The following is a 27,263-nucleotide window of genomic DNA, read 5'->3' as shown; positions in this document are numbered from 1 at the left end:
AGATGTTCTAACACAGCAAAGAAACTAATTTTGAAATAGCACGTAGATTTTGTATTAAAAGGTCAAGAACACTCTTTTTAGGAGAAAGACATGATAGTGATGAGATGACTACCTGAAGAGCAAGTCTTAGATATGTAAGAGAATAGCATCTCTTGGTGATGGTGTACAAAAATAATTGATAAGACTTAGGCATAACTTCAATCAAGGACTCAAGGGAATTGTGAGTTCTTTTTAGATTTTTCTGGGTTTTAGGAGTAATATTAACATCACCAAGAAGATCCTTGGCATGCAAAAGTTTTGTTAGGACAAAAGTACCTGGTAGTAGGGGTGGATCTGTCAGATGAGGCATGGGAGCTGAGTTAGTAAATCTTTTGATTTGCTGGTATAAATGGGGATGTGGAAAGGATTGTATATTTGTGATCTTGGAAAACCGCTGACATTCAAAAAGGATAAGCATCAAATATTGGTTTAGAGGAGAATTAAAATCCAAACCTGCTTTCACTGTAGCTTTCAGGAAGGATGAAGATGAGGGATTGTTGCATGAACAACTAATTTTAGCAAGGAAGAGAGGAAGGAAGCCAAGCAGACTACACAGCAATTTACCATTATAAAAACAAATAACAGCATTTGTAGGAAGTGTATAATGTTTTGCTAAACCAGCCAAAGTTGCTGGAGAATAGCACACCTACAGCCTGGTTTTATTCAGGATTGCCTAATAGAATATAATACTTGAAATAATGTTTGAGGTTTTTATTTCTTATAGCATGTTGGAAACCAAAATATCTAATGCAAGCTTGATAATAAATAGAGGACTTGTTCTGCAAACGTAGATATTGCTTCAAAGTAACAGTTTAATATCAAAATAATATAAAAATCTAGAAGCCACTATTTCACTTAGCCTTTAACAGCTTTGGGACTCTTAACAGCTTTTTTTGACCTCCAAAATGGATTTTTGCTGATTCTCTTCTTTGCTTGACACTATTCTTGATTTTGGTAAAATTGGTTATTGATTTCAGTTGTTACAAAAACATTATTTGGAGTCTTTATTTTTAGGACTGGAACTATAGGTAACTTGAAGTGTTAATATTACAAAGGCATCTTTGCAAGATTTCTAGATGAAGCATAGTATGGATTTTATAGTTAAATATATTTTTAAAACCAATTTTGTTTAGGATGTGGCTGTATAATTTATAATATTTAATGTATTTATATAGAATAAATGAATTGTGGTAATTATCTTCATATAAAATTATATTTTATTGGCATTATATATTAATATTGTACTTTATAATAGTAATATTTAAATTTATTTGAATTTAATACTTCACTTACTGAGGTTTTACTTACTAGCTGCTAGACTTGGTGAGAGCAGAAAACTGAAGAGAATGTTTTACATGGTTTAATTCCAGAAAACCATAAGGAGAGATTAAAAATATTGTTGTGCTGACCTATCTATGATAGGTAAAGGAACAAAAAATAGCAAAAAAAGGTTGAAAAAATATGCTCAGAAATTATGAGTGTTTTGGGTTTTGTTCATTGATGACTTGACAGGAAGTCTCCTAGCATGTATGTTCCTTCATTCAATCATTTTCTTTCAAGTGCAGCACAAAAGCTTGGCTCAGGAAATATAATGAGGAAAATGTAATCAGCAGAGTGAACCTTGATGAGGAAGTTAAATTATTGTCATACAGCTTCTGAATAGCACTTCTTTCTCCTTTTTTCCATGAACATGACACCATTCTGACATCATTTGACTAAAGTTATCATTGTCACTGCAGTGCAAGGCTATGAGGTCACCCTTTTCCTGTCCTATTTCTCATCCCCCAAATTCACTCCCAAGGACTGGGGCTGCTGCTCCTTGTGTGACCCTGAGACTCTGCCCAGCTCCTGCAGGTGCAGCTTCACATGGCAGAGCCCTTGAGCTTGTACCACAGTAGGGAAAAGGCTGATTACTCCAAATTCAGTGGCCAGCTGGGATATCTGTGTTAGAGCCAGGGGTGCTCTCTGGTTTGGGATCAGTGTTTGAGGCTGGACATGGAGAGGAAGGTTTGCTCATGGGAACTACAGAGACAGAGCTGACTGCTTCAGAAAATGTTTTCTCTATGTCTGGAGTGACCAAAGTGCTTAATCTCTGGTTATGAAGATGGGTGAAAGTGTTTTGGTTAGAGGTAGTTGAAGAAATGATCCAGAGGATGTTTTTCTGCTGGATTTTGTCAGGTAGAGTGGGATCCCAAGCACCTGGGAACAAGTACCTTGTTACTTGGAGATGTGGAAATATCTGCTATGCTTAGGGACAGCACTGGAGAAAGGAGGGCTGGGGCAGCAGAGTGTTATTGACTGTTAATGTAATGCCTGTGAAGAGAAAAAAAGGAATACTGTGATCTCTGAGTGCAAGTGTCTTTCACTGCTTTCTCAAGTGCTAATTCCAGTCCAAACACTCAAGGTACCTTTAGCATCATGTGGTACATCAGTCACCTGCAGAATGAAGTCTAGAAAGGGCCTTGCTCTTCCATCATGGTGTGTTTATGGTAATGCAGCAAGAGCTCTTCTGTGGCCAGCAGAGATTGTGCTGAGCTCAGGGTTTGCTGAGGAAGGGCAAGGCTTTGACTTAGAAAAAGCCTTCCAGCAAGCAAACCCCAAAACAATATTAGCTGTTTGGAGCTGTAGTGACTGCAGGGATGGAAATGGGAGCCTGTGCTGCCTGCTGCCTTTCAGGTACGTGGAGATGGCTGCACCAGGCATAAGTGTAGGATTTGGGAGGGTCTGGTGGATCTTTTTGGGACGATAGATGATAATTCCTTTTTAGCTGAGTGCACCTAATGTGATTCTGTTTGGAACTTTTAAAGTCCTTAGATCTCAGAGAGCTTCTGGAGGGCCCAGACAGGCTATAAGAGAACTGAGTGATGTCTAAATGCAGATCAAACCACTCTGCTTCATGAGCATCAACCCACAGCCTTGGTTAGCCCTGGAGTATTGAGCTGCCTCAGCTTGTGCAGCTGGGTGGGATTTTCTTGATGTCCATAACACACTTGTTCTGTGAATTTCAAAGTGCAGGGTTTGTGTGTTTTGGGGTTTTTTTCCTGTTTTTTTTTATTTTTATTTTTATTTTTTTTTAAACAAAAGAACATTTTAAGCTTTAACTTCTTCTTACTATGATGCTTGTTTCCTGTCAGCCCTGACATTTCATCACAATGACAACAACACAAAAAGCCTCTGCATATTCATGGGATTTGGAAGTAGGAACATATTTTCACATGTAGAAGGATCTGTAAAAGTGGCAGGCTAATCCAGTGAGTGTCAGCCTGTGTGGGAGGGAAGGAAGAGGTTGGCAGTGTGTGGAAGCTGATGTCACTCCTACTGAGTAAGGAAGTTTCCCAAATTGTGCAACTCATTGGAGATGATGAGATTTATCATTGTGATCTCCACATCCAGGGCTCTTGGAGGAACATCTAGTAGGATAGTTTAACTTCCACATCAGAAGAATAACATTTCTGATGCTGAAGTGGGGCTCCAAGGGATATTTCTCACATTTTGAGGATTTTCAGGAATAATTTGAAGTAATTCCAATTAAGGTGAGAACCAGCCTGGCTAGATAGAAATGCAGGAAGAATCTATGTCTAATTTCAAATCCATTCTTGCCATTTATAATTTGTTCCTTTGAAAAATAAGTCCAGGGGATTCATTATATATGGGAGGGCATGAGTAGGGTTACAAACATATTTGCAAAATATGATTTTTTCTATTTAATAAAATAAAGCACAAATTCATTTCTGCACAGAGGAGAAAGGAGCCTCCTCTTGATGGATTTCTTTCTGTTGGAGAGCTTGCATCAGCCTTTGCTGACATTAACAGGGCTCAGCAGTAATGTCTCTTCTTTCTGCCTTCTAGAAAATGCTAATTTCCAATATAAAACTGACTTAATGTTACTATGTCAAATTTATTTTTATGCCATATTGTTCTTAAAATATTTCATGCTTTCAGTTTACAGAAAGAACAAGCATCTTGCTTGAAACTGCAATTTTAGTCCTACCAAGAGAATGCTTCAACAAACAGTTTTATTATTCTGATTATACCCTCTCTTTGTGAGGCTTAGCTATAATTATGGGAAATAAGGGAATTTTTCTGCTGTGGAAACATAATAATAACTTCTGTTAGTATTTTTAGATCAGTTTTGAAAATGTAGCTTTGAATGTTACTTTCAAATCTCACATTAATCAGATCTTTATATGCTGGGAAACTCCTGGCTGACAGAGACAGCCAAAATCTTCTTAGTGGGGTAGATCAATTTGCATGTTCTATGTTGAGAAAGTTGGAGGTTTTCAAATTTATTTTTTTAGTGGTAGCAAAAAGAGGTTCAGCGGAATAGGAAAAAGAAAAGGAAGGCTGGGAGCAGCAGAGTTTGGGATGAAATAAAAGCAATTAAGGGAGTTCTGAGGATGAGATAAAAGTAGAGTCAGGAGTCAGTTTTGGATGAAGGCAGTGTTTTGTTTTTTTTTTTTTTTCTTCCCTTTCCTTTTGTGTCCAGCCTGAATTAAATATATGGATTGTGACATACAGGAGGGCAGGTTGGCCCAATGATCTCAATGGACCTAATGAGAACAAGCATCTCAGGAGGTCAGGGATCAAAATGGTTCAATGTTGGGCTCCAGTCCTGGATCCCTTCCCTTGCAGAGAAAAGCACAGGATGACATGAATATGAATCATCTTCTTTCTGGGAGATTCAGAAGTATAAACATCATGACCTTTTGTTTGCCTAAGGACAAAAAGAAATAAGCAGAGTTTTTTGCTTTGGAAGAAATGGGATAGTTAACTCCAACTTTGTTTCAGACTTGAGATATAGACTGCTGACAAGTTTCTGATAAATCTGACCTTGCACATTGTCATATTGAAACTAACTCTAATTCAAAGAAACCCAGGCTATAAATCTCTTTCTGTAGAGACTGTTGTAATCCCTTATTTAACACAGTGCCTTTGAATAACATGGGCCTCTGTCCTGAGCAGAGACAGAATTGTTACAAAAGTTTGTTCAGGTAGGAGAGCTGGGAAAACACACCAAAAGTTGAATAATATATTGTCAGAGACATCTTCATCCAAATGATGAGTACACCCAGCTGGGCATATTTTAAGTGCATCCTTTCTTTCTTTTTAAAATATCTGAATCTCTAGCTACATCTAAGTGTTTATCTGACTGTTTAGAAGGCTAATAACAGACTGAGGAAAAACAAGTTTCTTTTAATTTATAAGAGACTGAAAATGTGCCTTTTGGAAGGAAAGGATGAGAGCTTTGCTGTGTGCTGCTGACCTGTTCCTTCAGCAGAGATCTGTACAGTTCATGCCTGAGCATGTCCTTGATAGAAAGGAGTCCATCTAACTATGGATCTGTCTTTTTTTGCAGAAAAAGTTGGAAAATATTTAATTTACTGTGTCAAAACATATGCCACAAGTAGAAGGTGAGCACTTCTTTCACAGAAGGGAGTATTTCTAGAGCTAGATAGATTTTTGTGGAAAGCTCTACATCCAAGCAATCCATGAACAGTGAGGAATGTGTATATCCCATTTCAGCTGCCTGCAAGCAGAACTCAGGGCTTTCTTCAGAACACAAGGACTCAGCCCCCAAGGTCCTTCTGACAATGGAGGCTGTGAATTAGGTTGCCTGGTAGAACAACCATGGCTAACCTGAGCAAACAATTCCATTAACTTCTTGAGACTTCTGAAATTTAGTTCATCAGGAGATAGGCCACACAAACAACCCTTAAAATAGTGTTGAGAAGGCGCTTCCAGAAAATTATTTGGGTAATGTTCTTTCCTAGCAGGACTCAGGAGTCAAAATTTTCATTGACTTTAAAAGGAATTTGTTTTTCAGCTTCACCTCAACACAGCAACTATTTCAGAGAAATTAATTTTGTATGTCAGGTGTTGGGTCTCATTTTTGGTTGGGTTTGGGTTCTTTTAAGCATTGGAGACAACTGTCAGGCCAGAGCTTCTGGAGTGCCTTGTGGACTATTCAAGCACTTAATCCTTCTGGTCCATGTCTTGACCCTTCCCTTGGCCTTTCCATTCTGGGAGCCAGCTGGGAGGAATGTGAGAGAAGACAGACACTGGTTTGGGATGGTTTAAACCCATTCCAACATTGCCAATGGAAACTACAGCAATTAGCCTCAGTTAGCCAGCAATCAATTAGCAACTACTCAGCAATCTGCCTAGTTTCTGTTCATGTGTTCTTCTCTGTTCACACACAGGAAAATGCAGCTCAAGCTAGGCATGAACTAAGTTCCCCAGTATCACTGATGCCTAAAAATATGGGAAGCACTTCTGCAGCTGGGTGCCAGTTTTGGCTTGTCTTCTTGCTGGGTGTGGTGCCTTGCAGCTGACTCTTTCCTCATTTGGGCTTAGCAATTATGGACAAGGAGGTTTTGGGACCTCACTCTGGCCTTTGACTTCTGAGAACCCTGCAGTGGAGGCTGGGTGAGTTGGGAGATGAGTTACTTCTCCTAACAGAGGGAAAAAACCACGAGTTAAATGTCATGGTAGAGCTTTCTGTTTTCATGAACATGTTGAAGTAGCCCTGATAAACTTGATTTTGAGAATTTTAGGCAGGGGATAAAAGGCAGGAGATTACTATTGATTTACTTTGATGACATATGGCACCTTGTCATACAGATTGGTTCCTGCATTTTCAATGTTTTTATTCTTGGCCCTGAAAGAAGTGTAACAGATATTCCCAACACCCTACTGCCATAGAAGTTTTCTATTTTGGGAGCTATTCAGAGGATTATTCAAATTGCATCTTTATGAAATACAGGGTGAACAAGTTTTGTTAATATATTCTTTGCAAGAAAAGGCAAGTTGTAGTGAGGACAGCAAGCTTTTATCCCTCTTACACCTGGAGTAGCAATTTACTTAAAAATAATAAATTCTGCAGACAACAGTTTATTAGCAGACCCCCCATGACAGTAAAATATTGCTAGTTTTGCATTTTTTCTAGTGATGAATGTGTCACTACTATTGTTATCTCTATAAGTATATAAGTAATTTCTTCCTGAAAACATTGTGTTCAAATACCCAACATCAATTAAATATTATTCATGTGTATTACTTGGTATAGAATGTTCCCTGCCCTTAAACTAAGTTGCCTGCTGGACACAAGGACTCTGCAAACTGCATCAGTGCCTGTCAGAATAGGCAAAAGTAAGTCTTGAGGAGAACTAAAGGTGTAAGTACTGACTGCAAATGTTTATTCTTAAGTTTTCATCATGTTCCATTTTTTCCTACTTAGCAACACCAAAAGTATCCATTTAAGGGCCTCTCAGTAGCAGATGACACAGCAGATGTCTGGTCACTGACCTCCTGGTGAAACTCCAGATATAATCACACAGGCATGCTTTGTCAGAGGTCTACTGCCTCTACTTGCCCAAATGCAGGACTGACAGTTTGGGATTTAGGCTCATGGACTCAGGTGTGGTTTAGTAACATTGTTCTTTTTGTTTTTCTCTTGACAAAATATTGATGCAGAGTGCCACTTTTTCTCAGAAATATGTTGTACCAGTTTGTGCTGTTGTCTGATTAAGACACTTGTATTCATTTCAGAATTCATTAACAATCTTTTATTCATTTTTCTGTGGCCCCTGCAGGGCTCATTTTCTTTATGTTGGTTCCCTGGTGTTAGTGTCATTGCAAGAGCAGTGTGTGTGTTCAGGACTATGTGATTTTTATCTATTCAATATGTGATTTGTAAGTTAGAAAAGATATATTATTTTAATGGTTTCAGGCCAGCCAGGAACAGCAATTCATCTCGGGGAACACTGTTATGTAAACACAGGAAAAGCTAAACTTTACTGCATTTTCCTATAAAGACAATATTTACAGAAAAATTGGTCATATTTATTTAAATTATAAAGTATATGGATTGTGAATCAACACAATATTTTTGATCAAGTACTGCACAAAACAATTACCCATGTTGTGAAAAAACATTTTGACTTACTAAATACTGTACAAGTTCCTATTTCTATAATGCTTTCCCCAAAGCACAGCAAGTACTTGAGGAAGTTGTAGCCAAGTCCATGTATGAACTCCAACTGTGTATTTCAAAGCAGCTTTTTCAGAAATGTTGTTCTTCTACTATACCATTGGATAACACATATTTTACAACTTGTCAGAACAGTTGCTTCATTTCTGGACTTTCTCCTGCTCACTTCAATGTACACCTCTCCTCTGCATGCCCTTGACATGACTGGTTTCCAGTTTGGAGTGGTCTTCTGAGTGGTTATGCTCCCTCTCAGGCCAGTTACAGGGTAAAGACAAAATGTAAGGAGACCCAGGGAAGTGTTTTAAGAAAATAATTGCTCTCTGTATTGGTATCACCTTGCAGGGGCATCTGAAAATTGTTAGTTGTTCATTACTGTGTGCTGAAAACCCATGGTGCCTTTTATTGAGCAAGGTGAGGGTAGAATAAGGGGTTTTTTCCTATAGTGACACTCATTGATGTGAGCAGAAAAGTGGAATATGTGCTGTCCTGGTGTGCCAATCAATTCCACTGACAGCATCAGGCATCTCATGGTGTGCTATGTCAGCAAGGATAATGAAAATGTTAGAGTTCTGTGAGAAACAACAAAACAAGTGGGATCTAATCCCAGAAAGTACTAACAGAGTGATCAGCCTAGCATAAACATTTGGGACAGCTGTAAATCAAAGCCAAATTCAATTTAATTTAGGAAGCAAATTCTACGATGTCAGAGATATTTGTTTGTGTTTGCTTTATTTGTAGATTTGAAAGATTCAGCCTGCTCCCAGCTGCTTCTTCAATCAGCTGTCAAACCTTACCAATTCTGAGCTGAGACAATGCAATTTGGGAACTACTGAGATTTAGAAAATTAGATTATTTTCGTTTCAATTTTTATTCTACCAAACTCAACACCTTTTTATTTTGAGATTAACTAATTCTGATAATGAAAAGTTTCTCTGCAGAATGTTTATCTCTGACAGATTCTTCACATAACTCAGTGTAATACATGCATTTATTTTCTTCACCAAATAGAAATAATCTGGTACTTGTTGTGAAAATTAGCCTTCCATTAAGAGTTTTGTGTATTTATGGGAAGAAGATAGGCTTAAAAGATTATGTTTCTCAGAAACAAACAAGGTAAAAACCCTTGATCTGCCCAGATGTTCCCTCTAGGGACATGCCCTTCTCTTTGGGATTTAAATGTTTGCAATGAGTCATTAAGTTGTCCCTTTCAGTTTTCATGCCTTTGATAAAACACTAAAGGTTTACTTTCTCAGTGAGAGCTGACTAAGTGGAATATACAGATCAGAGTTATCTTTTGTCATCCAGATAAATGTTTATTCTTATAAGGTTATTATTGAGATGTTTTCTCAAGTTAGGTATTAGCAATCTAGCACTTCCTTAGTTGGAGTTTTCACTATCAGTGATTTGACACCTGCTTTCAGGAGCTCAAACCACTTCTCAGGTCTCACATTGAGCCTTTAGGTCTTCCTCTATCCCTCTTCTCTCAACTTCTGAGGCTAAAAATGTGTAAAATCCTCACATGTTTTATCCAAGAATCTTAGAATACTAAGTCAGCTTTAATTCCTCTTCTACTCTTTCCTTCAGAACAGTTTCCCAGAGAACCAGGATTTCTCTGTTCCTTAGGTGGTCCCTATGGGTGTCAAAGGAGAAGATTCAAAAGTTCAAAGACTTTGTGTTCCACCTGAGCTGGCCAGGTCCACAGCAGGCAAACACTGGGGGATCTTGAGAATGAGTCTTCATTTCCATTTTTCCTCTCTAGGCAGAGGTAGCTCACACTAAGCCCATTCTTTATGTTGCAAAACATGTATTGGTGTGGCAAAGAAAGCTGATGCATTTCTAGGAAATTTGTAGGAATGATCTGGAACTCTCTTCTATTGTGTCAGTCACATGACATCATTTTAATAGTAGATGAGGTAAATGGGGGCCAAACAAGACCACTTGGAATAATAATAGGATATCTTTGGGGAAAACTGAATTGCCCTACAGCTTACCTCGAGTCATACAACAAGAGCATAGCTCTCCCTTGATCTCGAGTTTGGTAATTCTTGTGTGTGATTGTCTGCAGCTCTGAACCAGTGGCTAGTGAAAAGAAATTCAATTGATTATGGGATAATTTTGGGGGTGGCGCATCCTCCTACAATCTTGAAATAACACTTTGGTATGACCAAAAAAGCCAGTGTTGCTTTTTCAGGAGAGAAATTTTACTTTGGTACATGATGGCAGTGAAAACATGGCACCAGGGCAGCACCAGTCTCCACAGAGCTTTAAAACATGGCAATCACTTCTAAATTGAAAGCAATTCTCCCAAATTGTTCCTCATGCTCCATGGTGTGAGTGAGCCATCAGGCTGAACGCCTCTGCAGGGGCTGCAGATGCTAAGTGAGGAGTAAGATGACTGCAGGACTGCTAAGGGTAGTGCTGTGGATGGGGAAGGAGGTGCTCTGCCCACTGGCTGAGAGGCAGGAGACCCCCCTGCAGGGGTCCAGTGGGCATCCAGCTAGCTGGGCTCCTGGGAGCAGCAATGGCAAGATGCAGACATGGATGGATGGAGGCAAGACCAGCCAGTTCATTCTGCTCAGCAGAGGAAGCTGAGCCATGGTAAGCTTAGCTGGCTGAGTCATTGAGTCTCAGATTTTGGTTTTGGGAATGGCAGGAAGGCTCAGTGGTGAGAACAAATTGGTTTATTGATATAAGAAGTAATTAGCATGACTATAAATGGGAATTGGGCAAGCTGAAGCAGACTGTAGCTCTTCTTTTTCTCCCAGAAAACAACAATTCCACCAGATTATTTACTTTGTGATAGCTCATGTTTTATTTTCAGGGTCATTGTTTTTCAACATGGAAAGTGGTAACAATCAAACAGGTAAGAAATATATTAAGAATAGGATTGTTCCTCAGAAGAATCAACATTAAAATTGTAATTTTGAAAAGTTAATATTTCTTTTGCCTTTTTTTTTCCTTTTTTAGTTTTATTTTATTTGGAGGGTTTCTTTTTTTTTTGCTATGAATCTGTAGTGCATAAAAAAAGTTGTCTGAAAACAGTGTTGAGGTTAGATAAGTATGTGTGAATTCAAAATTTACTTTTTTCCCATTAAACATGTACATAAAAGCTGCAAGTTTTCCAGAGAATACATAGTTTAAGTAAATTAAATCCAAGAGCTCTAAGCCTTATGCCACCCTGCGTGCCCTAACACACAGGAGAGAATGTGGGAACATTCCTCTCTATTGATAAGGGATTCCCATTTCTTGGAGCTGGATAGATGAAGGGGCATTTGGTAAAGAGAATCATTATCTACTCACACTTCCCTCCAGCAGTGCCATGACAGACCTACCTGCAGCTGACTTGTTCCTACTGGATAATGTCAGGTGGTTGAAACTGGAGCAGGCCTGAGGACTTTCACTCAGTGAATAGAATAGCTCTGCACTCCTACGTGTTCTGTGTCAGCATTCAGAGCATTCATACTTTCCATTCCACCACTGAGGTGCTCTAGATCTTACCCCTGCCCCAAGGGCAATTTGCATTGCTCCATGCAGAGCAGTAGTTTCACAGACAAATTCTCCTTTCTTGTTATGAAAAACTGTGAATCCTCTCAAAGAGCTTGCTGATGCCAAATCCCACTTCCTTGTTCTCTATTAGTCCCCAGAAGGTTTCTTTCTACATTTAGTGCCATGGATATGGGTGAAAGCTGTAGTTCTGTTATGTTTTGGAAGGTTTTAATAGGTGATTCTGTAAGCACAAAGATGCTATGGGAGGAAAATAAGTCCCTCATGTTAATTGATTGCTACTTAACCATTTCAGTTCATGTAATACATGCTGGCAGCACTTCTTCAGGATTGTCTGTTTAATCAGAATAAAAAAGTATGTGGTACAGAGTGGTGGCTTGCATTGCTGCCTTTGGCCACATCCAGTGTGAGAGAAGCAAAGATGGAGCACAGGCAGTGTGTGTGCTAAAGCCAACCAATGTGGGAAAATGCAGCAGCAGTCTCCGAGAAAGGCTTTCACAGGGGATAACTTCAGGAATGTTAATATGAACTACAGATTCTCAGAACTTGACTGGACAAGGCCCTGAGCAACTCTTTCTGAATTCAAAGCTGGCTGTGCCCTGAGCAGGGGGTTGGAGCTGAGCTTTTCCAACTTTACTGATTCTATCAATATGTTCACTGATATTTTAACTGAATAGCTTCAATTATTTCATGAGATCTAATGTGTGAAAGTATTCCTTTGCATAACAGTGGGAAGCTACTGAAGTGTCTGACCTTCTGGAAGATCCTGTGTTACTGCACTCAACTCTTCATAGGGTACTCTTAATTCCATAATAATTTTTTCCTGTTATCTCCTTGCATACTGCTGACTTCAGCAACCTCATCTGCAAAAATCTGCTGATCTGAGCTGAATGTACACTTGTGTCTATTGCTTAGATGCTCTTTCTAAATTTTCTCTGCATCAGTGAGAAGTAGGAAAGAAGAACTGAAGGCTAAGATTCACCAGCTTAGTTTAAATTCACATCATCATATAAAGGAATGGATTTCTAAACAGATCAGTCTATTTCCCTTCTTAGGTTCCCACTAGCTGACCTTATGAGAATGCAGGAAGGAGTAGGTTTCAGATGTTTGTGATTTTACTAAGGCTTTTGATGTTGCTCAGATAAGCAAATCAAGGAAACGTGATGTAGATAAATCTAGTACAGGATGAATAAAGTGGAAGAATCAAGTGCTTCATGAGTCTGTCTGATATTTTCAGTAAATTGAAGGACCATAGAATTCAAAATGATCTTGACAAATTGAAGTAATGTTCTGATAAAAATAGGATGTGTGTTTAAAACAAATCAAGCAGTCTGTCACAGATTTTTGTGGGGAACCAGAGTTTAAGAGGCAGAAAAAAAGATTGAGTGGGTGAAAGTATGAAAAGGCATCATCTGCAAATGAAAAATTCTGGGTCATATAAACAAAGCTTAGGTTGCAGAGAACATCAGGGTTTTCCACTTGACATGAGGAAAACAATAGTTGCTTTAATGGCTTTTGTAGGATGCAGACAGATTTGAGACAGTTCAGACAGTAGCAATAAGGAGCCTTTTAGAATACATGATCTATGAGGAAAGATGGAAAAAATTTGGCACTTAAGCTCCTTAGTCAAAAAGGAAGACTAAAGGCAAACATAGTGGTGTTCAGATGCATGAAGAGCTGCTTCCAAGGTAGAAGCAGTAGCTCTTTTTTCACCCTACCTACTATGGGTAGGATAGAAATAGTGATTTTCAGCTGCAGTTAAGGAAGGTTTGGTTAGCTGTTAGAGAAATGTAATGTGTTAGGGAGACATATGAACATTAAGGATCATGAAAGTCTATGAGATGGTTCTCTGGTGAGTTTTCAGTCCTCATCATCAGAAAGAGTTCAGAGACAGCCATTGAGATCCATGTGGATTGGTGATTCTGCACTAAAACAGGGAGTGCTCATTAGCAGATATATATTAACAGAGTTCTCCTGTTGCTCAATTCTGTACAGTCCTTGGGAAAACCCAGATGCATGTGGCTGGTGGTGGCCATGGCACAGATCTGTCAAATGCTGTTTGGGGCATCTTTGTGCCCTGTCAGCAGCTCACTGTTACCTGCACTGTGAGCCTGTGCTGAACTCCCCTGCCCACTGTGTTCAGGTGTTTGCCTCTCCTCCTCTGGGCACCCTCAGCTCAGTTCCTGTGACCTGCTCATTCTGTGCCTCTCTGCAAAAGGAATGCATGCAAAAACTACAAATGGAATTGTTAGTAAACCTAAATTAGTTAGGAAAATTACTATTTCAGATAAGGACAGCTCAAGTGGGTTGGAAGATGGTCCAACCCTGTTACATGGGTGCTGATGTGATCTCAGCAAACAGATTTGACACAGCTTGGAAAGACTGAAGCAATGGTCTCTGGTGAATTTAATTTACTCTTTCAACTGCCTGGATTTTGCAGGTTTCTTGTGCTGTGTCTCTGCATTTAAAATCTCATATTCAGCTAGAAATTAACGGCTAGCTAATGATAGTTGTCAGCTATCATAGTTGCCTCCCTTCTGTTACAAAATGTGTTTTTGCTTTTAAATATGAGCAATAGACAACAAATCCTGAAACCTTGGGAAATTCTCTGTGCTCTTTTGTGACTGTTTCTGAAACCTCAGTTATTACCAATGTAGTAAAGAAATGGGAATTTTTCAGCAGCTTTATTTTACATGACCTTTCTTGGTTTTCCTCAAAAACTTTTCCAGTTCTCAGCAGTACCAAGAGTAGTGTTTGACCTTCCTTGTACTCAAATACTGTACACAGTCTCTGCTAAAAGCTGGAAATGCCTTCATATTTCTTTTAAGAAAATTATTAGGGTTTTTACACTTTAATGCCAATAAGGACTGTGTGATTGTCCATCTACTATCATAGTTGCTATCTAACATGAAGCTTTTACATTTTTATTGAGGCCAAATTTCAACAATTTGTCTCTGCAGACCATGTACCAAAACAAATTCTGCTTTAGCAAGAATTTATCCATGGAATGTGCACAAATCTCTGCAGACCTGCATACTATTAACTAAGGAGAGCAAGAATCTGGGCAGAAATGACATCCAAAATCTTCTATTTTTGCATGCAGGTTTACATGGGATATGTGATCTCTTACCAACTGTGTAACACTGCAAAGGGCAGCTTTGGTTTTGGTAGAAACCATAAAAAAGCAAAAATTCTGAGCCAGTTCCCCATGGAAGTCACTGCACAAAATCTGCCTTAAATTCTTCAATGTCAATCTTTCTATAAGATTAGGAGGATAAAACTTAGAATAAAGACAGTGGATTAAGTCCCATAATAGACAAATAAAAAGGGCTAAATTTACTTTAGGAGGGATTGAGATTTATTTTGCTTGTAATGCTAAAACTATTCTGATGATACAGTCTTACAGGTGGTCTTTTGACCTTGTATGTCAGCCTCAAATACCAACAAAGCATGGTGACCTTTGAATCTGTAACAAACATGTGCTTTTCTAAGGAAAAATTTCCCAGATATGGCTTACTGAAAAGTAGATCAGCAATAGCTCCTTAAAATAGAAGATCAAATTCTTCTGAAGGTCTCTCATAGCAAAAGATGCTCAGTCCTCTCTGACTCCCAAGGGCAAGGGACTGAGAGATGATTCCCCACATTTGGCTGTGAGGAGTCAAGAGCCAGACCCAGGTGGGGAGGGAAAAGATAAAGGAGTGGCATGAAGAATGTAAGGCTGCAGTTGGTGGGAAGAGGGGAAATCTTTTTTTCCCCCACTTCTTTAACCTTCTGTGTCTCTGAAAGGTGCCTCAGTGCATCCTGAGAGAGCTTGTGTGTTTTCCAGCAATCTGTGGAAAGTCACCCCAAACTAACCATCATCCTGAACTGGTTGGTTTCATCTGGTCTCAGTCAAGGACAATATACTTTAAGCCCATTTGAAAAACAAATAGTTAGGGTATTAGGACAAGAATTTTCTGCTTCCCTCAGAAATTTCTGTCAAAGCTACAAATTTCTGTCTATCTTGGCTGTGACAAACAAATGGTATTTTATCTGCATTTTATCTTTAGTCTTTGTTATTGGTTTAAAGCAAGAGAATTTAAGGTTTTATCCAATAGGGAGGCTTTCCTCATCCCTCTGTTTAGCAGTGGTGAGCTGGGACATGGCCTTGTCCCAGCTAGCCCCTTTCTCCAGTGCAATCATGTGATTTTTTTCCCCCTTATTCTCCTACTTTTGGTAAAATAATAACTTTGGTCTGTCTTAAAAAGCTTAACTGAGTGATATAGAGGAGTTTAAGCACTTATGCCATCACTGAAATCACTTAAATATTTACCAGCTAAAAAGTAATTTGTTGTTCACCTCTATGAAATTGGCACTTGAATTCCAAATTGGAATATATTTTCACTAGTGGAATATATATTCACTAACTCCTACCTGGATCCTCTCATTGCCCCAAAATGATGTAAAAACAGATTAGTTTTGGGGCAACAACCACAAGCCACCAAACTCTGCATGGCAAAATGGGGCTCTGGTAGAGGATGGTAAAAATGCTGTGGCAATGCTCTGGTGAAACCTAAGGAGATGTACTCCCCCATCAATTGCTTCAACACCCTGGGTTTTGTCTGGCTGCTTTGTTGTGTTGTGTCAGAGAATTGAGACAACACTAATACTTTTCCAAAACTGGCTGAGGTGGAACAAGCCCTTCTCCTTGGCTGAGAGGCCATCAAGCAGGAACATTCTGTGTTTGAGACTTTGAAGGGCAGAAGACTCACAGTAGGTCAGTGCCTGTTCTGATGCCTGTGATAGTATTGCTGGCAAACCCAGACATTCTCTTTTGGAACTTCTGCCTGTTAATGCAGGTTTAACCAGCATAAAATACCCTGATCTGATCTCATCTGCAACTCAGGTCCTGAAGGGATAAACAGAACACTCATTAAATGGATGATTGTCCTGAGACAATACCCTTTTATTGAGAAAGGGTAGCTGGAAGAAGATGTGATAGGATCTGCATACAATGTGGAAACCCAGAAATCAGTGAGATGTGCTCACTGGTGTACTTAAAATGTGGGAATGGCAGATCTTTCCGGTGAAAAGTTTAGAGACAGTTAAAACTGGTTCTAGTTGGGTCTGATTCTGGTAAGCAAGATCATAAGCTAATGATTTTGTGCTGCCATGAGCTAGCAATGGGGTGTATACAGATTTTCTGATGTCTGTTCCCTTGTGGGGATTTTGGAGCAGTTTGGTGGTTCAGTGTTCTGTTTCTTGGATCATTTACTGTCTGGGGAAGTAGCTTTTCTAAGCAATGTCAGAGCTAGTCATTACTTGGATCTAGTAATTATGAAAGCAGTGTTCTCCTTTAGCCTCCTACCAAGAATTAGCAAGGAATGCTGCAGCATAGATTTTGACTTGGCTAAGGCTATGCAGCCTCTGTGCAGAGAAAAATACACTGCTGTCTTTGAGCTTCCTCCAGTGCTTGACAGTGATTTTATCCAGAACTGTCACTCTGCAATCTCTGTCTTGCACTCTGCCTGAGTCTTGCTGATGGTCAGGCACAAGGTACATTTTGCAGCCTGCTCTTGACCCCCCAGATCATGGCTCCTGGTATGCTGCAGTATGTGCTGGAGGGTTGGGTGCATGGGGCAGAGATAAGTGCAGGTCTTGGAGAGGTGACTGCTCCAGGGGTGGGCTTATCACTGCACTGCATCAGCCTTCAGCATGGTCCCACCTCTGCTGCTCCCATGTGAAGCTTTTGTGCAAGACCCCAGGGCACCTGTGTGGCTCTGATTCATGGCAGGCACATCATGGTCCAAGAAAGTCAGTTCTCTGTGTCTGGGGTCTGTGGCTATGGATAAGCCACTAGTGCTCCTCCAGCTTTATCTGAGGGTGTCAACACTCCTGAAATGAGAAAACAAAACCTGTACTTTTCTTCCCATTTGCTCAAAGTGGTGCAGTTCTCTGCTTGGGCCATCTGTGAGATGGTAGGAACTTACTGAGCAGTCCAGAGCAGTGCTGATCCTGTATGGAGTATGTCTGGGAGAAATGCTGCTTTTCTGGAGCATGCATGGTTTCACTGTGTGCCTCTCCAGAGAGGCACTGTGACCATAGGACTGGACCTCCTGTGTGAGCAGGCTGGGCTGATATGGTGGGATCCAAGAGAGTCAGATGTAGTGGAGAAAGGAGGCTCCACAAGCATCTTTTGCAGACCTATTTAGTACAGCACCCATTCATCACAGGACTTGGCAAGACAAGAGCAGATGGGCCCAGGTGATGTGAACAGGGACAAGTGTCTCCAGAGGGCTCCTGAGGAAGCCAGCTGTCCTGGAGCACACTGCACCCTCGCCACAAACTGCTCTCAGGAGCCTTTGCTGTGCCTGTCTTGTGCCTGCTCCTCTTAGCAATGGCTGTAATTGTGATCCTGCTGGCAGTGCAAGCTGCAGAAGCATGCAGCTGGAGGAATATGTGCAGCAGGGAGGAAGGCTGCTGAGAAGGCACAGTGAGAGGTGTGCCTCTGGGACCTGTTTAGGGCAGAAATGACACCTGTGTCCAGACAGTGTGGTGAAGGCAGGCTGGGAATTGTCACAGAGGATGTGGCACTGCTCCAGAGGTGCAGAAGGCACAAAAGGCAGTCTCAGAGCAGGGTAGGAGATGGGAACAGCACCACTTTGTGTGAATTGTTTCCAGCTATAAAGCTGAGAAACTTAAATAGGTGGGAAGGACAAGCTCTTTACTAGCCAGGGAGAACTTATAATGCCCTTCAATTATCTCCTGGAATTACTGGGGGGCTGAGGTTATTCTGACTCCCAAGAGTTGTGTTTTTATGAGGGGTTTTTTCCTCCTTCTCTGTTCTCCCCCATGAATTCTTTCTGCTTCTCTTAGGGAGCCAGAGTGCAGGAAAGCACCACCTGCAAATTTCCCACCCTGGCTGTGCCCTCTGCCTCCCCCTGGGAGCACACAAAGCCACCTGTGTGCCAGGACACCCCTGAGGCTCTCAGCTGTCCTGACAGTGCCCACAGGCCTGTCTGCTCCACTGGGCTCCAAGCAGAGATTGAGGTTTGGATGACACCCAGCAGGAGGGTAAGATATGGAGCTGTGACACTGTGCCAGACACCAAACAAGGGGGTGGAGAGGGACTGAGGCAGGTGACTCATAAAGTCACAGCTGAAGACAAAATCTGAGGGCAAGATCAGGTTGTAATGACAAGGAACTGGTTGAAAACGTGAAATGAAAACCATCAGGCATAACCCTGTGTTTACAGAAGAGCAGAAGGCACCAGGGAGAAGGAATGGGTTGATGGAAACACATGCAGGGCAGCTCCATGTCACACTGGCAGTATAACTCACCATAATCTGTGGGCACTGTACAAACAGGCAGAACTTGTTGGAGATGCTGGGATGTTTCTAGAAAGAATCAACAGCTTGTTTGGTCTGCCTGTGGCATGCCCAGTCTGGCAGCAGAAGACCACAAACCAGCTGGGTTTGCATATGGCCCAGCCAGAGCCTGGGGCTGAAGGTTTACAGCAGGAAATCCTGAATGTCCTATCAGCAGAGATGTTCTTGCTCCAGCCCCCAGGCACCTGTGGCATGCTGCTGCTCTTTCAGGAGCACTGGTACAAATGCTTGTCCAGCTTTCCTGTGAGCTGCCTCAGGAAATGGTCTGCCCTGAGAAAATAATGCTGGGGGAAAAAGAGAAATGGTCATCTTTGGTTTGTTTTATAAAATCAGATCTCTGCTTTGATTCCATGGTGGGGAAGGTTGGTGTGCCAGAATTAAATAGCAAGCAGGCACTGCTTTAAGGCAGTATTGCTACATAATTTTTGTGTAACAAAACCATAATCAAAATATGAATTTTCCTACAGATGCCAGAACAGCTGTAATGTGAGGGTGGATAACCACATGGCTTTTCTGTTTCTACTGCATCATTATATTCATATTTCTCCTTTAGAATGCCTTACAGGCACAAAAGAACTGATTTTATGTTTGAGGAGTTATTGAATGGTGGAGCAGAAAAGGCAGAGGAAGACAGAAGTCTAACCTTTTATAGAGTGCAATCCAAAATTTCTCTCATCTTGTATTAGTTTTCCCCTAAGTCTTTGTCTAATGTTGTCATGGTTAAAATAGAGAACTCCTGAATAATCTTTGCTTGCATAACACACTTGTACTGCCTTGAAAATTAAATAATCTTCGTTATGTTCAGGTTTGAGAAAGTTCTGTTTATGGAAGCTGCTTCATAAGTAAACACTTCTAGAAGCAACTTTAGTTTTGCCAATTACTTTTGATGTATTTTGGCAATCTTTGTCTAAACATATTTATGTTAGTGACTAATTCTGTTGTCAGCTATCTGCTCATTTCCTTTTCCCAAGTGTCCTACCCAGCCTCTGGCTGCCTCCAAGCAAATCTGGTGGTGGCATAACAGTCTTGAGGACAGCAAGTTTCTGCAGGTGTGAAAACACAGTTCAGCTAAGAACCAATTTTGGCTTCCTGTAGTGATGGCATGTCCACTTTGCCCAGATTAATACCCTGAGGACTGGATGTTCCTGTTGGCATGACTGACAGAGGGTTGCACAAGCACAGAGCTGTTCTGTCATTCTGATGCTGGGGAGGGCTCCCAGAGCTGCGCAGCCCTCACCTGCAGCAGAGCAGCAGCCCTTGAACCTTTGTTGCTATTAAGAAGAGGAAAGATGGTGTTAGAAGAGTCAGCTAACTTTTCCCTCTATATCTTTCCAGGAATAAGGAATCCAAGGGTCACTTCATGGAATTTCTCCATTCCCAGAAGCCCTTGCCTTGGGAATTTAGCTTAAGATCAATTCCTTCAGGATCAGTGTAAGCACAGTCATTCTGAATGTTTGTTCCTCCCTAATTATTGATGTTTTCCTTTGAGATTAAAGTGAATGTTGCTAGTATCTGGCTGGATTTAATTTGGGTAAAGTGGAAAAAGCCAAACTACATTTTTTTATATAACTCTAGCCTAGCCCTTGGGACAGCTCTGAATCCATAGGACTCTACTGGCCTTTCTCAATAACTGATTCCTATCCTTAGTGTTGCTTAACTTGCATGAGATTTGTAAAAATTAAGTACTTATTAGAAGTTTTCTGACAGCAGTAATTGAAAAGGCAATGTGATATGTAGAAATGGTTTTTATCCCACAAATCATTTGAGGGATGTAGTAGTATCTGTTTATTCTCTGCCATACAGTCTATAGTTCCTTATCTTGCAAATGTCCATTTATATCCACAGTAAATCCATGGGGAACTCCATGGATCAGGAACACCCTCCAAGACTACAGGCAGTTTCTCTTTGGAGCAGCTGAATAGAAATTGAGAAGTTTCACCTTGTGGTGTCAGAACAACAACAAATATCTAATGAATTTTCTGTTGGCAAACAGGCAGTTTTATCATTCTTATGTAACACTAAAGATGTTGTTGCCAGCTAAGTTAGATGGCATTAAGGGGATCTTTGGGGGGAAAAAAAAGCTTGTGACTCTTTTTACAATTTGAATGTTACATCCAGAGCAACTTGCTGAGGCAGAATTTTGCAATGAAAAGTATGCAAGTTTAAGGACCTTGCCAAGTATGGGCACCCTGTTACCTGCAGGAGCATTTCCAGCCTCTTAACTGGTGTTGTCTGCACAACAGCTTCAGGAAGGTCTAAAGGTGAAGTTCTGGGCTGTGCCTCTCGGTGGTGCAGTACAAAAATTAAGGTTCAGTGAGCTGTGGGCTGGCACTTCTCCTCGGAGCTGGAGGAGACTTGTCTGTTATTCAGTAAATGGGGTGTTTATGTAAGTGGTGACTGATTTATGGTTCAGAAGTAAACCTGGGCATTTAATGGTATTGTCTCCTGTGCAAATGGACTTCTCTCCCCTAAGGCTATGCTCCAAGCAGTTATCATCAAGGGAATCCTCACTGATGCCAAACTGGATTTTTTTTTCACTTTGATGAGGGGAGATAAAAATTTCTTTTCTACAATATTTTGAATGTTTTTTGAAAATTAGTGAAATTTAATGCATCCTAGTCAATGATTAGTCATTAAAAAGGTTTTATTTTTAATTACAATTAGTCAAGGTACTACTAATACTTCTACTTCCAGGGAGTCTACGGGAGCTGCTCCCACTGAGTTCAGTGTATGCAAGATCAGACTTGCCTGCTGGCTGTTGCAGAATGCAGAACACTTTTAATTCTGATGAGACTTCCTCATCAGGTGATTTTATTTGAGATAAAAACTGTAATTTCTAGTTATGTTTCCATTTGAATCTATTAATTTGCTGTGGTAAAGTTCCTGAGTAACTTCTGCTGATGGACTGACCCCCTGACTTTTGACCAAATGTTCAAATAGTTTTCCTGTTAGCAATAGCCAGAAACAGAGTTTTGGATGGGTCTAACTCTGTAACAAGGATTATGTTTTGGCTTCTTGTTGTTTTCATGGTTCAATTTTTACCCCCTCAGAGACTGGTCATAACTCTCTTGAGAGCTCTGTCTTATGAGAAAAAAAGGTAGCACAGAAGATGAACTGTTGCATTAATCAACAAAACATTTTGGCTGTAATATGTTACCAGAAGTTCTTCTTGGGTCTCTGAGGTAGGAAAACATTTTTACATTGTGAAAGGCCAAGCTCCAGTGCCTGCTTGTTGCAACTTTTATAGCGACCACTGGGTTTGGTCTGTTGAGAGTTGTTGTTGTGAACTAGAATGTTCTCAGCAGTGGCTGGAGGAAACAATTCTATTTAGATTCTGCTGGTTTAGATAAGTGCCACCACACAGGTTTAAGCAATGTGAGCAGCAAGTTTTCTTATGCATCAGTGTGGATGTATTGAATTCAGCCCTTCTCCCAGTTACCCAGATAAGAACTTTGATTCTTCTGAATCTTGAAATCTTTGAATTGGTTTTGGGCTTACTTGATTGCTGGAAAAATCTTAGGGATTTCACTGTGAGCTCAAAGCACACAAGAGATTGAAGTTTGCATATTACTAATTGCTTCTGTAGTTTCCAGATTTGATGGGGTTTTTCCTATGTAGTTTTGTTCTTCTGTGTGTACAGATGTAAGTCCCTCCCTAACCTCACTGGCAGCCACAGTCCCTCTGGGCTTTGAGGCACAGAGCTTCTGTCAATGACCTTGGGGAGGAGTGGGTGCCCCAGTTTCTGGTGGGGGGACAATGCCAGCCCAAAGGGCAAGAAAAGCCAGAGGGACTCAGAAATGGGATCAGTTCTGTTGGCAGCTGCTTCTCGGGTCTCTGAGCCAGAGCTGTCAGGGTGTGGCAGTGCCAGGCTGGTGCCTGGGGCTCTGGTGGCATCTCCAGGTGCTCAGGGTCCTGGGGCAGGGAGCTGGCACAGCCTGCACGAAAACCAAATGAGAAATCTTGCTTGGCATGTGGTGGGAGGAAGTAGAGCAAATGTTCCCTCATTTTGGATGTCCTCATGCAAGGTCAGTTAAAAAAACCCAAACCAAACAAAAAAAAACCTCCAACCAACCAAACAAAAGCAAACCAAAAAATAACCTCCTGTAACACTGAGATGACATTTACACCCAGTGCTAATGTTCATATTTGCACCTGACTTTGGGAGAGCCCAGACTAGGGAGGAAGGGGTTGTAGCACATGCACGGTTTTTATAGTGGCCAGAAAAGGATTTGCCTGCCACTACACTAAAACTTTTGCTTAGGATGAGAATTTGGAGTGGAGAAAACAGACAAGCAGAGGAAACAAATAACAACTAAGCAGACAGACAAAACCAAACCACTTCCATGTAAACATTCTGGAAAGAGCAGGCACTATGCTGTGTCAAGTTCAGAGGAAGAGGCAGATCACGAGATTTTTGTACACTGATTCCATGTGAGACATGCTCTTCTTCCTTTTTGGTCACATCAAGTGGAATATCTGGGGGCGGATGAGCCTTTACCACCAGCACCAAGGAGCAGAGACAGTTGTAAAACCCTGTTCCAGGAGGGGAAGTGAGAAGTGGTGGAGTGGGAAGATGAAGGGACTTAGCTAGCTCTGGTTAGACTGACCAGATGTTGGTTTTTGTAAGGGACAGAGGCAGGACATTGTTCTTGCCTCTTTTAAGGAAGAGGAAGAGGAGCTGGGTCAGATTAACAGTGCAGCAGCTTGGGTTGAGCTCCGCGTCTTCCCCATCATGAAACAATGATGAAAGCAGAATAAACATGGTGCTGCTGCTTGATGGCTGAGCACTCTGCATCTTGTTGGCAAAATAAGAACACAGAGCATGCCAGAGCTGTTAATCAGAATGGCAGAGAGGTCTACATACTCTGGGATTTTCTGTCAAGGGGAATTGCTGATTCTCCTTCCTGCAGTGCACATCCCTTTCTGCAGCACCTCTCTTAGCTGTTGACACAGAAACATGACACAATCAGGCAGCTTTTGCTGCTCACTTAATTCCTTTTCTCCCTATCTCTGATCCTCCTTCAGACTGGATATGTCTTTATTTCTTCTCACTGGTGTTAGGCTTGTTGTTCCTACTCAGTAAAGCCATCTTAAGAGGTCTGCATTAAGAAGTCAGGAAACAAAACCATTCTGACACTGTGGAAACAGCCTATTTTTTTTTCTCCAGCAAACTCACTCTGGACCACTGTAGGGGGAATAAGCTCTTTTTGTGAAGTGTTTTTTTGGGAGATGCATAGTGGTGCATGTCATGGTGAATTTGCCAGGTACAGGGGGTGACTGCCTCTCCCTGAGGGAAGGGAGCAAAAAGACACCTTAGGTTTGCCACAGTGGAAAAGCACATACCTAGAAATTCTTCACAAAGGTGCTTGAAATGTGGATTATTTCCCTTGGTGAGGGTAGATGTCATGATAGGAGTCAAGTGCTGGAAGCAATGTGTCCTGAAAGGCAGGATTTTTGATCCCTTCTATTTAGGACAGAAGAGCTGTGGGTTTGGAAAAAGTAAACTTCCATTAAACCCACAGGTTTTCTGTCCCTGCCACTGTCTAGAGTGTACCTGTGACAGAGGAGAGAAAATGAAGAATCTCAAGGAAAGATTGATAAAATTCCTCTTCTTCCAGGGTCGTTCTTGCATGTGAAAAGTTACTGTGCTAAACAGGATCCTTGGCAAGAATGCAACTCTGCCAGGTGAGATGCAGATTCCCTCAAGACCAGGCAAAGCATTTCTTCCTGTTTGCTCCAGGAATATATTAGTAAGTTATTGGAACAAAGCTGAGAGCTGCTTCTTTGCCTGCCATCCTGGAGTGCACATGGTGGTTTCCAAGCTAGAAAAGGATGGGCAAATATCAGATAGGAAGGGCTGGGGAGCTCAAGGTGCCCAGGTACAAGCTATTTCTCTTGCCAGAACAATTCTTTGGCTCAGTCCCTGTGTGCTCTCAGGTTACACCTGAGGAAGAAGGTGGCTGGTTGTGGCTTGCACAAAGTATTCTGGCAGTGGCCACCTGTTCCTTGTGTCCTCCCCAGGCATGCACACACTCACTGAGGGGATGTGCCATGCCTGAACTGTAGCTCCACTGCTTTCAAGGGGCACCACACTGACAGTCTGTGCATTGCACACCCAGTTTGTGTGCATGAAATAAAACCATTTTTTTGCAATAGCAGCAGATCCACTCTTCTTGTGGAAATAGGCTGACCAAAAGAAATTGAGATAGTCTGGTGTATTTCTGTCCTCAACACTGGATATGATAGAGGCCATGACAGAAATTAAAGTGCAACCCAAGGAAAGAGACAGCCTTAAGAGGTTTAAGGATAGGTAGGTGATAGATGGGAAGAAATGTATATGGCCATTTATGCAGTTTGGCTATTGTTTTTTGACACCTTCATTTAACAGTGAAGGAGGAAAACCAAAGTTTTGCAGATGGAGCCTATATGAAGCCACTGCCACATTGTTTGTCATGCAAAAGTTTTTTTAATCTTGCACTTGAAGTGGTGTGGCTGCAGCTGTTGAAGCAATCTGAATATTGACATTTATCCAGTTAACAAAAGCAAAAGCCAAGTACACTGCAACCACTCATTAGGTATCTAACTTGTGCATATTATAGTTAATTTTCCTTTCTTCTTGCATATTAGGTAATAGGAATTTCTTTTACTGTGATATATCATAATTCAATACGTCACAGCCCTTGGTTTGGGCTTTTTTCTATACGTCTCAAAACCAGACTCTGCTTCAGTTCTCTGTTTTGATTCTTTCCACACATGGAAAGTTTCTGCAGCCCTTGCACAATGTGACAGCCTTCCAGACCAGCTGTCTGGACAGTCAGGTCTGAGTCCTATGGTAAGGAGACATCATTCTGTTGCAATTCCAGTATAACTTACACTGTGGAAGTTAAAAAATAATTGTACAGAAGTGAATGAATCATGTCCACAATCTAAATGTAATGAAAATTTAGGCTATTAGTTTCCGAGGGATTCTTCTAATAGGTCTAGGCTTGATTAGTGCCAATAGCCAACAAGGAAAAGCTCTTTCTTTGTAGCTATATAACCAAAATTAATTGTGTTTAGGTGTGTTATTGACAGCAATGGCATGGGAAACAACATCTATTGACATTGGTCAGGCCAAGGCAGAAAAATGTCCAACTAATGTACAGGCAGCCATAGGACCTGTTGTTTTGTGCTTTGGCAGCATCACTTATCTTCTTCCTTTTATTTACAGCCACTTTTTAAAAATAGAAATAATTTAGCTATTTACCTGTGGTTTTCTTTCCATTCAGTCTCCATATTACCATGTCTGTCTTCTCAGCTTAGTTTCTTTTGCCAGGTCCTTTCCTGCCTCATCTTAGGTTCCTGTGTGCATCCCAGATGCGATCAGCTGTGGCTGCTGGTTGAGTTCCTACCTTGTATTTACAGTTCTTCCCATTTATTTGGGCTGTCTCCCTGCAGTCTATCCTATATCTGCCCTGTGAAAATGCAGTTTTGAATACCCACAGAGAAACCTGCTGTCTGTCTGTCTGTCTGTCTGTCAGCAGTGCTGTTAGTCCCTGGGGGAGGCAGGAAGGCATTAGGTTGGTGTTGTGGTACCAGGGGAGGTGTTGGCATCTGTGAAGAACTATTGTCCTTGATGCTTTCATTCTGGAGGTGCCAGTATCTTTTTGTTACCTGACATATCTAAATGTAACAGATGCCAGATTGAAGAAGAAAATCAGAGTTTTAGAAGAAGAAAGTGAATTTCAAAATCTGTTGCTTATAGTCTGAACACCTGTACCATTGTAGCCACCAAAATATTGCATGTAAAGGACAAAATATGACATATCTGTATATCTGCAATTACAGTGCATTTGCAAGTAGTGCTCTGTGTATTTTAACATGGATATTCAAATGCTGCTACACATGCAGTGCTTTGGCAGGTTGGTGGGAGTGCAGAGAGGCTGATGAGATGAACTTCTGTCAGACACCACCATATCTCAGAATTCTGAGGCCTCAGAATGATTTTTAGATGCTGGTTGTGTTCAGTGCTTGGCTGAGCTGGGCTGTGTTTTGGTTTATGGTAAACATTGTGACTGATGTCCCAGATCTGGAGCTGTTTCAGCTCAGTGACCGCTGGCAGCCCTCTAGCACTGTGTTCTTCCAAACATTTCTCTGTCACTGTGGCACATGCTGTTTACTTTATTTGCATTCAAATGGGCCTTCTGTTAAACGTTTTCCATATTTCTTTCTCTTTCCCTTCTCACTTCATCAGAATGCAGCAATTCTGGCTGCTTGTGTAGGAAAGGTGCCAAAGGAGGTAGTGCACAGCTTGGGTCACAGCCTCCCTCCAAGCTGGCAAGTCATGGAGCATCTCTGGGGATGTAGATCCAAAGGGATGATTA

The 27,263-nt window shown here is 41.1% G+C and overlaps 1 long non-coding RNA gene across 1 annotated transcript; it reads left to right on the top strand.

The window, feature by feature from the left end:
* Window positions 1-1,356: 1,356 nt before the first annotated feature.
* Window positions 1,357-27,201, top strand: LOC306805280. Its single transcript, XR_013775173.1, has 5 exons — window positions 1,357-1,461; window positions 20,236-20,352; window positions 21,595-21,705; window positions 24,519-24,585; window positions 27,134-27,201. It is a non-coding gene; the product is annotated as an uncharacterized lncRNA (long non-coding RNA).
* The last annotated feature ends 62 nt before the right edge of the window (window positions 27,202-27,263 follow it).

Source organism: Erithacus rubecula (genome assembly GCF_903797595.1).
Source record: "Erithacus rubecula genome assembly, chromosome: 9".
Taxonomy (NCBI): Eukaryota; Metazoa; Chordata; class Aves; order Passeriformes; family Muscicapidae; genus Erithacus; species Erithacus rubecula.
Note: the sequence above shows the minus strand (reverse complement) of the source record. Positions and strands in the feature narration are given on the sequence as shown.